Raw genomic sequence first — 13,958 nt, 5'->3', positions numbered from 1 at the left:
TTTGGCCAAAGGGGGCGCATTTCAATTTCTTACACACACTTGTTATTTCATATGTTGACCAGAGGGGGAGCACTTTTAAAACCGACACTCAGAGTCAATTTGAAAAATCCCTCCTTTTTGGGACCACCCTCATTTGGATAGATTTCACCACCAGGGGTGAAAATAAGACATTCTCTATTAGATGCAAAGGTTTTCCGTATTGGGACCATGATTTATGTCCTAACTTGTTCACCCGTCCTCATATGGAAGGTACTTTTCTTTGTTGATGTCTCAAGAAGCGTAGAAATAAGAACACACACACACACCGTTAGACAAGGGCTGGTGGCACATTTACAGTATGCCCTGAGAAGTACTGACTCATTTGTTCACACATAATAAAGATATTAACTGAACACATAAAAATAAATGACAGCGAGGAAAATTTTGAAAGAAAAAAGCTTTTATAAAAAAAAAAATTAAATGAATAAAAAAAAATTGTTTTTTTTGGGATAAACCTGACCTTAAATGACCCCCTCATTATTCATAAAATAGTAAATCCTCCGTTGATAATTAACATACGTTGTCTTACATCACAAACGGGGCTTTTTAATGGAAACAAACATTTTAATTAGTTGACATGGGCACAGCCACCAGTAAATCTAAAGTGATTATTCCTGCCCTGGGAGAAAGGCTGTCTCCCTTGCGCTCTGTCAAAAGGTCAATTATGGCCCCAAACTGGCATGCAGTGACAGTGACCTGGAAGCACTACTGATGACCCCGCATCCAGGGGCCCAAAAGAGTTGATCATCTAACATGCAGGCTGCCCGGAGCCATGGAAATCTGACATTTGTCCTTATTCAAATGAACACAAACAATATGCATCTCATGCCTCTACCTAACCTGTGCCAAAACTAAAGCCCCGGCCTCGATGCATTGTCCTCCCATCCAAGCCTGTGCCTTTTGCTTATGTGTACGGCAGGGTCAGAGGTGCCATCTTCCAAAAGTCAGAGCAGCTTATAGGTCCAACACAAAAACTGGAACAACAATTCTTTACAAAAATAATAAGGTTTAATTTTGATAAATCAACATTAGGTTCATAATAGGCTCCAAAACATTGTCTTCTTGTCCATTTAAAGTCACTTTAGTTTATATCATGTGCAGGGTAGAGTTGTACAGTATACGGTATTGCAATTGTTACTAATATTGATACTGTTGTTGATAATATTCATTTTTGTTTCACTACTTTTAGATTGTTCAGTGTCATGTTTGTGTGTCCTCTCAATTGCTGTTTATTGCTATTCTGAATGTTGCTGGGTCAGGGTTGGTTTTGGAATTGGAATTGCATTATTATGGTATTGTTGTGTATTGTTTTGTTGGATTGATTAATTTAAAAAATCCGAGGCGTTCCCAGGCCAGCCGGGAGACAGTCTTCCCAACGAGTCCTGGGTCTTCCCGTGGCCTCCTACCGGTTGGACGTGCCCAAAACTGTTTTTATTTACCATATTTTCCGGAGTATAAGTCGCACCAGAGTATAAGTCACACCTGCCGAAAATGCATAATGAAGAAGGAAAAAAACATATATAAGGTCGCACCGGAGTATAAGTCGCATTTTTTGGGGAAATTTATTTGATAAAACCCAACACCAAGAATAGACATTTGAAAGGCAATTTAAAATAAAGAATAATGAACAACAGGCTGAATAAGTGCACGTCATATGAGGCATAAATAACCAACTGAGAACGTGCCTGGTATGTTAACGTAACATATTATGGTAAGAGTCATTCAAATAACTACAACATATAGAACATGCTATACGTTTACCAAACAATCAGTCACTCCTAATCACTAAATCTCATGAAATCTTATACGTCTAGTCCAGGGGTCGGCAACCCGCGGCTCTAGAGCCGCATGCGGCTCTTTAGCGCCGCCCTAGTGGCTCTCTGAAACTTTTTAAAAAATGTATGAAAAATGGAAAAAGATGAGGGGAAAAAATGTTTTGTTTTGTTTTAATATGGTTTCTGTAGGAGGACAAACATGACACAAACCTCCCTAATTGTTATAAATCACACTGTTTGTATTAAACATGCGAGTTTTTGGCAAGCGCCGTTTTGTCCTACTAATTTTGGCGGTCCTTGAACTCACCTTAGTTGTTACATGTATAACTTTGTCCGACTTTCTAGGACGTGTTTTACGCCACTTCTTTTTCTGTCTCATTTTGTCCACCACACTTTTAACGTTGGGCGTGAATGCACAAAGGTGAGTTTTGTTGATGTTATTGACTTGTGTGGAGTGCTAATCAGACATATTTGGTCACTGCATGACTGCAAGCTAATCGATGCTAACATGCTATTTAGGCTAGCTATATGTACATATTGCATCATTATGCCTCATTTGTAGCTATATTTGAGCTCATTTAGTTTCCTTTAAGTCATCTCAATTCTATGTATATCTCATGACACACTATTTGTATGTAATATGGCTTTTAATTTGTTGCGGCTCCAGACAAATTTGTTTTTGTATTTTTGCTCCAATATGGCTCTTTCAACATTTTGGGTTGCCGACCCCTGGTCTAGTCTCTCACGTGAATGAGCTAAATAATATTATTTGATATTTTACGTTAATGTGTTAATAATTTCACACATAAGTCGCTCCTGAGTATAAGTCGCACCCCAGGCCAAACTATGAAAAAAACTGTGACTTACCAAAATGGCAGTATAAAGTACTTTTAAAAGCCTTAAATTAAAATTATCAGTGGAGCCCAATCCTCTGACTGATAAATTAACCAATAAAGAAGTGTACAATACTTTTGTGTAAGGATTGTATTAAAACGATGCACTCTGGAGTAAACGTTAGAATGCTGGTGCACACACAGTAAACCCCCACCACCTCCACCCCCCAAAGAACTTGCCTGAAGCAACACCTACCAAGGTAAATGTTTATCCATGTGGACTCCCCATCTCATGCTGTTTTTGTCCGCGCGTGCAGGAGGTGGCGGCCCGGTCAGTAACCGTGCGGCAGGGAAGGAGCGCGGGCTTGCATGTCTGCAGGGCGTTCCGCAGAGCATGATCATGAAAAGCTGAAACATGGATGAAAGTGCAAAAGGTTGAAACGTCTGTCTTGTGCAAGTCAGTTAATTTCCCCTTCACCCGACCCCGCACACGGTGGTTCCGCATCACTCTTCTATTACGTTATGAGCACGGTGAAAAACATAATACAAATCGCACGGCTGAACCCAAAAGAAATCAAATCATTACACTCTCAAATGGAAAAAATGGAGACCAGGGCAAAATGTAAGGGAATTGTTATTTTTTCCACTTTCTAATTCTCATCAGATGGAAGTGAAAAAGTGACGCAGTGTATCAGTAGTTTATTATTCTTCGGTCAATCGTCAACAAAATAAACAAACAGTTGTACATTCATGAATTGAAAATGAAAATGTTGCAGACCGAAAGGGTTTAGGCTGAAGTTGAACACTTATTGCGTCTAACCCTATAAACAATGTCGAGTACAAAATGAACTTCCGAAAATTATTAAATGTCCATTTTACAACATATTAGAAATACACATTATACACAACATAAACACAGTTCAATTATATACACAGTAAAGGCATGTGAAATATCCTTGTACACGTGTTAAACCTTTGTACCAATTTATATACAAACAATTATACTTCCATTATTATTTATATCCCACATTTAGTATTTGAATTAACATTGATCATAGTATTAACTACTGTGTTGATTCAAGAGTGATATATTTTTTCAAGACATTAGCCTTAAAGTGTTTTTTACATGTGTGAATAGAACTGGAACATTTGAAGGAATCATCCAAGCTGTTCCACAGTTGAACCCCCCTGACAGAAACACATCTACTTTTTAAGCTTGTTCTTATGTTTGCTTTCTGAAAGACAGCTGAACCTCTGAGGTCATAGTGACTCTCCCTAGGTTTGAACCTCTCCTGTAGACACCGAGGCAGCATGTGGTTATGAGCTTTGTACGTCACAATAGCAGTGTTGAGGTCAACAAGATCGTGCAGTTTTAATGTTTTTAATTTAATAAACAGAGCATTGGTATGGTCATGATAATCTGCATAATTTACAATTCTAATCGCTTTCTTTTGAAGTAAGAATATAGAGTTAATGTTTGTTTTGTAATTGTTACCCCAGATTTCAACACAATAATTAAGATAAGGGAGTACGAAAATTATATAACATGTTAAGAGCGTTTTGATTTACGGAGTTTTTGATTTTATGGAACATAGCAATATTTTTTGCCATCTTTGTCTTAAGTATATTTATGTGCAGTTTCCAATTTAATTTATCATCTATATAGATTCCCAAAAATGTTGTTGAATACACCCTTTCTATCTCCATATCATCAATTCTTATATGACACTGTTTGTTATTTTTCCTATTTCCAAAAATTATATATTTTGTTTTATTTAGGTTGATTGATAGTTTATTGGCATCAAACCATTGCTTCAGTATGTGGAGTTCACTCTCTACAGTCCCTAAGAGTTGGCCAAGGTCTTGCCCAGAACAGTACAGACTTGTATCATCAGCAAAGAGAATACAGTTGAGTTTTTTAAAGATTTTACAGATATCATTAATGTACAATAAAAACAATTTTGGTCCCAGTACAGAACCTTGGGGTACTCCATGTGTTATAATCTTTTTATCTGAATCTACATTATATCAGGTTATGTCTACACTAAGCCGGACAACCCCTTAAACCAGGGGTGTCCAAACTTTTTCCACTGAGGGCCACACACGGAAAAATTAAAGCATGCAGGGGCCATTTTGATATTTTTCATTTTCAAACCATAACAAGATATATGCATTTTTTATTTATTTTACCTTTAGGGGTTCCGGGGATTATAAAGGGTCTCAGTCATTAAAATGTTAAAAATAAGTCTTTTTTTTTTTTTTAATTATTCAACGCTTACAGTAAATCTCTATATCAACTTCAAGTTGATATAAAGTAATACAGATTTTAAAAAATGTTTCATGGCTTTACTGTCAAAAACAACTTAGTTTTTTTTTATAGTAAAACTGAAATATGCAGTATTTAGTAATATGAGTCCTAAAAGATCAATAATGCAGGACACCATTGATTTTAATTCTTTCATATTTTTGAGTAATCACAGTGAAAAGATAAATAAAAAAATCACTAAATATATTTGGGATCCAAAAGGTGCCCCACTCAAAGTGACACATTTTTATTAGGTTTTTCTTTTACTTTCAACACTTAAGTTACGAGATCAACTTCAGATATATCTGTCGATTTTATGCTGGAACTATTATTTTGTTTGTTTTATGCGCTTTTGTCAAAGAAAACTTTGATGTTTTTATATGGTTACTACACAATATATGCAATATTTACCACATAAAACATTTTAAAGTGAAATATTTGAAGTAATTGGAGCCCTGAAAATAATTCATTATAACATGGATTTTATGTCTTTTTTTTTTTTTTTTTGGAGCAATGGCAAAAAAAGAAAAATTAAGAAAGACAAAAGAAAAATAACAGCCTGCATGGCAGCTTTTGTGTCAACATTGCAACTTTTTCTCGTTAGATTTCACCTCATTCCACTTTTTTTAATGTTCTTTTTTATTTTTACAATAGTATTTCCAGAATATGTGGCGGGCCGGTAAACAATTAGCTGCGGGCCGCAAATGGCCCACTTTGGACACCCCTGCCTTAAACGAATAATTGTTTAGCCTAGGCCCCGTTTCAGCCACACTAAACCAGCGTTTAAGGTCCCCTTCCTCGGACAAATTTTTACACGGCTAAGTGCGCCGTGTATTTCTTGAATCTCCTGCTCTTAGCTTTGTATGGACTCATTGATCGTTTACAAACTGAGTTCGGAGAGGAAGTGACGCCAGAAAGACCGCGCCCTACACAGGAAGTGACGGCAGCTTCATAATAAAGCGGTTTCGTAAGTCGGAGCTAACCACTGAAAATATGGAAGCGAGTCATCCAGACATGCCGTGTTTCTCCTTCTTCTACATGTACAGACGCTTGTGGAAATCACACATGAATACCTTAAGAGAAAGCGATTGCAGCTATCTGGGATACAACACATCAGACGGTAAGAGAACTTTCCAATGTCCATGTTAGCTGTGATTCTACTTAGCCAAAAACTTTGTCCATTTGTCGAAGGAGAGACAACGAGAATGCGGGCTCCCGTGGATGTGATAAAAAAAGGTAGCGACAAATGCGACTGTATCAGTTATTGTCCGCCATGTATGTCGCGGACTCAATGTTTAGGTCCAGAGTATATAAAGTCACCAAAAAGGAATGGACAATGAAGGTGAAGGTAAAAGAGTGAGGAGTGTCCTGACCAGATATCTAGATCCCTAGTTTGATTGATGTAAAATGTTCTTTATCACATTGATCCAAAATGGCGCCACCAGGTATGGCGGGTGTCGTCACCGCTCTGTTCATGTATGCAATATTGAAAAGTACAATGAATAACAAAAGGCAACAGTCAAACCTTTTTTGCCTAAAGATATCTGTTATTTCGACAATATCATCAAAACAATAAATGCACATTGAAGCTGAACAACACTTTGGGTTCGGGAAACATGCGCCGCTCGCCACATTTATCCACCCGCTTCTCTACAACCAAGCAACAAAACGAACCAAGAAAGGACAGCAAAATATTGTGTTTATTGTGGCAAACTCCTTACGGGCTGGCCTGGGAACGCCTCGGGATCCCCCGGGAGGAGCTGGACGAAGTGGCTGGGGAGAGGGAAGTCTGGGCTTCTCTGCTTAGGCTGCTGCCCCCGCGACCGGACCTCGGATTAGTGGAAGAAGATGGATGGATGTATGGATGGATGGTGCACGACATGCATTTTATTCTATTTTATTTTTTTTACATATGTAGCATAATCCAGTGTTTTTCAACCACTGTGCCGCGGAACACTAGTGTGCCGTAAGATATTGATTGATGTGCCGCGGGAAATTTCGCAATGTCACCTAATTGTTCTTTTAAAAAAATGTTTGCAAACCACTAATTGTATTCTACAAATAACGTGCCGTTGTTGAGTCTCCGCGTTGTCTCATGATCAACAGAGTGACCATGTAATACTCCTCCATGTCAGTTGATGGCAGCAGTGAGATAATTGCTCTGTGGGCCTAATTTGAGATAAGAGAATTAGCGATGCATGGATGGTTATTATTTGTATTTTATTATTATTTACCCAGGAAAGGTCCCATCGAGATTAAGAATCTCTTTTTCAAAAGAGTCCAAAGCACCAGTGTAGGTGCCACTGGGAGATAGGTAGGCCGTGATTAGGACGGCGGAAGCGGGCATCGAACCTGGAACCCTCAAGTTGCTGGCACGGCCGATCCACCATCCGAGCCACGCCATCCCAAACGCCGTTATGATTATTGTATGAATTAATATCGAACAATCGTATCAGGGATTTGATGAGGACGACTTTAAATTGTCAATATTGGCTACTGAGTCTCATTTCTTAATATTGTCTAGTAGTGTGCCTCTGGAATTTTTCCAATGAAAAAAACGTCCGAGTCCATGGTTCTCGCCCGGAAAAGGGTTGAGTGCCATCTCCGGGTTGGGGAGGAGACCCTGCCCCAAGTGGAGGAGTTCAAGTACCTCGGAGTTTGTTCACGAGTGAGGCAAGAGTGGATCGTGAGATCGACAGGCGGATCGGTGCGGCGTCTTCAGTAATGCGGACGCTGTATCGATCCGTTGTGGTGAAGAAGGAGCTGAGCCGGAAGGCAAAGCTCTCAATTTATCGGTCGATTTACGTTCCCATCCTCACCTATGGTCATGAGCTTTGGGTTATGACAGAAAGGACAAGATCACGGGTACAAGCAGCCGAAATTAGTTTCCTCCGCCGGGTGGCGGGGCTCTCCCTTAGAGATAGGGTGAGAAGCTCTGTCATCCGGTAGGAGCTCAAAGTAAAGCTGCTGCTCCTCCACATCGAGAGGAGCCAGATGAGGTGGTTCGGGCATCTGGTCAGGATGCCACCCGAACCCCTCCTTAGGGAGGTGTTTCGGGCACGTCCGACCGGTAGGAGGCCACGGGGAAGACCCAGGACACGTTGGGAAGACTATCTTTCTGGGCTTGCCTGGGAAGGCCTCGGGATCCCCCCGGGAGGAGCTGGATGAAGTGGCTGGGGAGAGGGAAGTCTGGGCTTCTCTGCTTAGGCTGCTGCCCCCACGACCCAACCTCGGATAAGCGGAAGAAGATGGATGGAAGGATGGAAAAAACGTGCCTGGGCTCAATAAAGGTTGAAAAACACTGCCATAATCTACAAAGATACAAATAATTGCTATTGCGACATCTAGTGGACACATTTAGAACAGCGGTTTCTTTCATTCAAAAATTTCGACTCATTTTTATACTTCCCAAAATCATCCCGCGGGCCGGGTAAAACCTGTTCGCGGGCCTGGTCCGGCCCTCGGGCCGTACGTTTGACACCCCTGGCCTAGAGCTGTGGTTCTTAACCTGGGTTCGATCGAACCCTAGGGGTTCGGTGAGTCGGCCTCAGGGGTTCGGCGGAGGTCAAGACACACCCGACTCATCGTGTAAATACAAACTTCTCCCTATCGGCGTATTACGGATACGGCAACAGCTGACTGATTTGCAGGTGTGTTATTTGTTGTGAGTTTATGCACTGTGTTGGTTTTGTTCTTTGAACAAGGTGATGTTCATGCACGGTTCATTTTGTGCACCAGTAATAAAACATGGTAACACTTTAGTATGGGGAACATATTCACCATTAATTAGTTGCTTATTAACATGCAAATTAGTAACATATTGGCTCTTAACTAGTCATCATTAAGTACTTATTAATGCCTTATTCGGCATGGCCTTATTATAACCCTAACCAAATAACTCTAAATTAAGTCTTTATTACTTAGAATATGTTCCCCTAGTGTCCAAATAACTCTAAATTAAGTATTTGTTACTTAGAATATGTTCCCCATACTAGAGTGTTACCAACATATAACTTTGTCTTGAATTTGAAAAAAAAAACATTTTATTTTTCACTAAAGAAGGGTTCGGTGAATGCATATGAAACTGGTGGGGTTCGGTACCTCCAACAAGGTTAAGAACCACTGGCCTAGAGCCATATGATATTAGTTTTAAACACAGGTTGCTGGCAATAGAAGAGAATAGTCCAATATGGGGACAGCCTCAATCAAAAACCTCAAACGAATGTACTTCTTTGGGGCTGTAAACCGTTATTGATCCCGACAAATGAAATTTGTTCACGTTGATCGATCAAAAGCATTATCTGTGTTTTCCAGTCTATTACCAGCAAGTTGAAGAAGGGACAGCGTCAATAATAGAGCCGGGTCACCCCGGGTAGATTCATTTCAAGCTCGGCGAGCAGTAAATACAGCCAAGGAAACACAAGCACTTATACTTAAAGGTAATGGAACTGCATCATGACTAAACACCGAGTGTCTGCGGTGTGGAGATGTGGAAAGCACTTGGGCAGCACCTTCAAGGTCTACAGACACTTGACGACGTACTTTATTTTTACCCCAGTCTATTCTGTCCCTATTAATACCCCCCCCCCCCTCCGACCCAATCTCACAACAACCTCCACCAGTGCACACATGAAAGCCTTCCAGCTGGCACCCGCCGACTGCACTTGGCAGGTCGGCGGGGAACATGAGAATTAAACCTATATCGCCTTGGAAAGCAATTCTCAAATATCACTAGAGTACAGCACTTCACTGGGGACCGGGGGAGAGAAGGAAAGTGTGTGAATGGAACAAAAAGCTCCTTCTGGCACTATTATCGCAGGGGGAAACTTTACTAAAGCGAGGAGACGCAAATGACGGCTGGATGCGAAAGTGCTGAAACGTACCACATACTCGGGTCGCCTTATAGGACAAATGTGTGTAGGTCTTCAGGAAGTAGTTACAGCATAAGCAGCTTGCACAATTGAATGCAGGCGTCTTTAAATTGCATTTATATAGCATATGAACATACATCTCAGCTGATATCACTCATGTAAGTCAAGGGATGCTACGATTTTAATTGGAAAAAATTAGAGATGTCCGATAATATCCTGCCGATATTATCGGCCGATAAATGCGTTAAAATGTAGTATAGGAAATTATCCGTATGGTTTTTTTTTTTATTATCGGTATCGTTTTTTAAATTTTTATTAAATCAACATAAAAAACACAAGATACACTTACAATTAGTGCATCAACCCAAAAAACCTCCCTCCCCCATTCACACTCATTCACACAAAAGGGTTGTTTCTTTCTGTTATTAATATTCTGGTTCCTACATTATATATCAATATATATCAATACAATCTGCAAGGGATACAGTCCGTAAGCACACATGATTGTGCGTGCTGCTGGTCCACTAATAGTACTAACCTTTAACAGTTAATTTTACTCATTTTCATTATTTACTGGTTTCTATGTAACTGTTTTTATATTGTTTTACTTTCTTTATTCAAGAAAATGTTAATAATTTATTGATCTTATTTTTTTTTTTTTTTTTTTTTTTTTAAAGTACCTTATCTTCACCATACCTGGTTGTCCAAATTAGGCATAATAATGTGATAATTCCACGACTGTATGTATCAGTTGATATCGGTATCGGTTGATATCGGTAATTAAAGAGTTGGACAATATCGGAATATCAGATATCGTCAGAAAGCCATTATCGGACATCCCTAGAAAAAATATTGTATGTATCCTCTGTTGCGTCGAATAAAGGTTTAATGAGTGTTAGTAATACAAATTAATAAATTCGGACCGCATCCAGAACATACACTATATTGCCAAAAGTATTTGGCCACCTGCCTAGACTCACATATGAACTTGAAGTGCCATCCCATTCCTAACCCATAGGGATCAATATGATGTTGGTCCACCTTTTGCAGCTATTACAGCTTCAACTCTTCTGGGAAGGCTGTCCACAAGGTTGCGGAGTGTGTTTATAGGAATTTTCCACCATTCTTCCAAAAGCGCATTGGTGAGGTCACACACTGATGTTGGTGGAGAAGGCCTGGCTCTCAGTCTCCGTTCTAATTCATCCCAAAGGTGTTCTCTTGGGTTCAGGTCAGGACTCTGTGCAGGCCAGTCAAGTTCATCCACACCAGACTCTGTCATCCATGTCTTTATGGATGCGAAAGTGCTGAAACGTACCACATACTCGTGTCGCCTTATAGGACAAATGTGTGCAGGTCTTCAGGAAGTAGTTACAGCATAAGCAGCTTGCACAATTGAATGCAGATGTCTTTAAATTGCATTTATATAGCATATGAACATAAATCTCAGCTGATACTCATAAGTCAAGGGATGCTACACTTTTAATTGAAAAAAAAACATTGATTTATCTTCTTTTGCGTCGAATAAACGTTTAAAGAGTGTTAGTAATACAAATTAATAAATTCAGACCTCATCCAGAACATACACTATATTGCCAAAAGTGCCTAGACACACATATGAACTTGAAGTGCCATCCCATTCCTAACCCATAGGGTTCAATATGATGTAGGTCCACCTTTAGCAACTATTACAGCTTCAACTCTTCTGGGATGGCTGTCCACAAGGTCGCGGAGTGTGTTTATAGGAATTTTCCACCATTCTTCCAAAAGCGCATTGGTGAGGTCACACACTGATGTTTGGTCGAGAAGGCCTGGCTCTCAGTCTCCGTTCTAATTCATCCCAAAGGTGTTCAGGTCAGGACTCTGTGCAAGCCAGTCAAGTTCATCCACACCAGACTCTGTCATCCTTGTTTTTATGGACCTTTCTTTGTGCACAGTCATGTTGGAAAAGGAAGGGTCCCGCTCCAAACTGTTCCCACATGTAAGACTTTTGACAAGAACAAGAAAGTTTGATCATATTAGGCCTATACTGGCTCACCAGCACTGGCTTCCTGTGCACTTAAAATGTGACTTTAAAGTTTTACTACTTACGTATAAAATACTACACGGTCTAGCTCCATCCTATCTTGCTGAATGTATTGTACCATATGTCCCGGCAAGAAATCTGCGTTCAAAGAACTCCGGCTTATTAGTGATTCCCAGAGCCCAAATAAAGTCTGCGGGCTATAGATCGTTTTCTGTTCGGGCTCCAGTACTCTGGAATGCCCTCCCGGTAACAGTGAGAGATGCTACCTCAGTAGAAGCATTTAAGTCCCATCTTAAAACTAATTTGTATACTCTAGCCTTTAAATAGACCCCGTTTTAGACCAGTTGATCTGCCGTTTCTTTTCTGCTCTGCCCCACTCTTCTTCGTGGGGGGGGGGGGGGGGGGGCACAGGTTCGGTGGCCACGGATAAAGCGCTGGCTGCCCAAAGTCGGGACACGGGGTGGACCACTCGTCTGTGCATCGGTTGAGGACGTCTTTGCGCTGCTGACCCGTCTCCGCTCGGGATGGTCTCCTGCTGGCCCCACTATGGACTGGACTCTCACTATTATGTTAGATCCACTATGGACTGGACTCTCATTATGTTAGATCCTCTATGGACTGGACTCTCACTATTATGTTAGATCCACTATGGACTGGACTCTCACACTATTATGTTAGATCCACTATGGACTGGACTCTCACACTATTATGTTAGATCCACTATGGACTGGACTCTCACTATTATGTTAGATCCACTATGGACTGGACTCTCACTATTAGGTTAGATCCTCTATGGACTGGACTCTCACTATTATGTTAGATCCACTATGGACTGGACTCTCACACTATTATGATAGATCCACTATGGACTGGACTCTCACTATTATGTTAGATCCACTATGGACTGGACTCTCACTATTATGTTAGATCCACTATGGACTGGACTCTCACTATTATGTTAGATCCACTATGGACTGGACTCTCACTATTATGCTAGATCCTCTATGGACTGGACTCTCACTATTATGTTAGATCCACTATGGACTGGACTCTCACTATTATGTTAGATCCACTATGGACTGGACTCTCACACTATTATGTTAGATCCACTATGGACTGGACTCTCACTATTATGTTAGATCCACTATGGACTGGACTCTCACTATTATGTTAGATCCTCTATGGACTGGACTCTCACTATTATGTTAGATCCACTATGGACTGGGCTCTTACTATTATGTTAGATCCACTATGGACTGGACTCTCACACTATTATGATAGATCCACTATGGACTGGACTCTCACACTATTATGATAGATCCACTATGGACTGGACTCTCACACTATTATGATAGATCCACTATGGACTGGACTCTCACACTATTATGATAGATCCACTATGGACTGGACTCTCACACTATTATGTTAGATCTACTATGGACTGGACTCTTACTATTATGTTAGATCCACTATGGACTGGATTCTCACTATTATGTTAGGTCCACTATGGACTGGACTCTCACACTATTATGATAGATCCACTATGCACTGGACTCTCACACTATTATGATAGATCCACAATGGACTGGACTCTCACTATTATGTTTGATCCACTATGGACTGGACTCCCACACTATTCTGTTAGATCCACTATGGACTGGACTCCCACACTATTATGTTAGATCCACTATGGACTGGACTCTCACACTATTATGATAGATCCACTATGGACTGGACTCTCACACTATTATGATAGATCCACTATGGACTGGACTCTCACACTATTATATTAGATCCACTATGCACTGGACTCACACTATTATGATAGATCCACTATGGACTGGACTCTCACACTATTATGTTAGATCCACTATGGACTGGACTCTCTCACTATTATGTTAGATCCACTATGGACTGGACTCCCACAATATGATGTTAGATCCACTATGGACTGAACTCTCACACTATTATGATAGATCCACTATGCACTGGAGTCTCACAATATTATGTTAGATCCACTATGGACTGGACTCTCACACTATTATGTTAGATCTACTATGGACTGGACTCTCACACTATTATGATAGATCCACAATGGACTGGACTCTCACA

At 40.4% G+C, this 13,958-nt stretch overlaps 1 long non-coding RNA gene across 2 annotated transcripts in view; it reads right to left on the bottom strand.

The window, feature by feature from the left end:
* Positions 1-13,958, bottom strand: part of LOC133664938 (uncharacterized) — a 172,291-nt gene that overhangs the window by 115,185 nt on the left and 43,148 nt on the right. For both annotated transcript variants that reach the window (XR_009828656.1, XR_009828657.1), the window contains exon 3: positions 2,904-3,055. This is a non-coding gene — a long non-coding RNA (uncharacterized LOC133664938). The remainder of the gene's footprint in view (positions 1-2,903; positions 3,056-13,958) is intronic.

Source organism: Entelurus aequoreus, linkage group LG14 (genome assembly GCF_033978785.1).
Source record: "Entelurus aequoreus isolate RoL-2023_Sb linkage group LG14, RoL_Eaeq_v1.1, whole genome shotgun sequence".
NCBI classification, from domain to species: domain Eukaryota; kingdom Metazoa; phylum Chordata; class Actinopteri; order Syngnathiformes; family Syngnathidae; genus Entelurus; species Entelurus aequoreus.
This window is presented reverse-complemented; position numbering and strand designations above follow the sequence as displayed.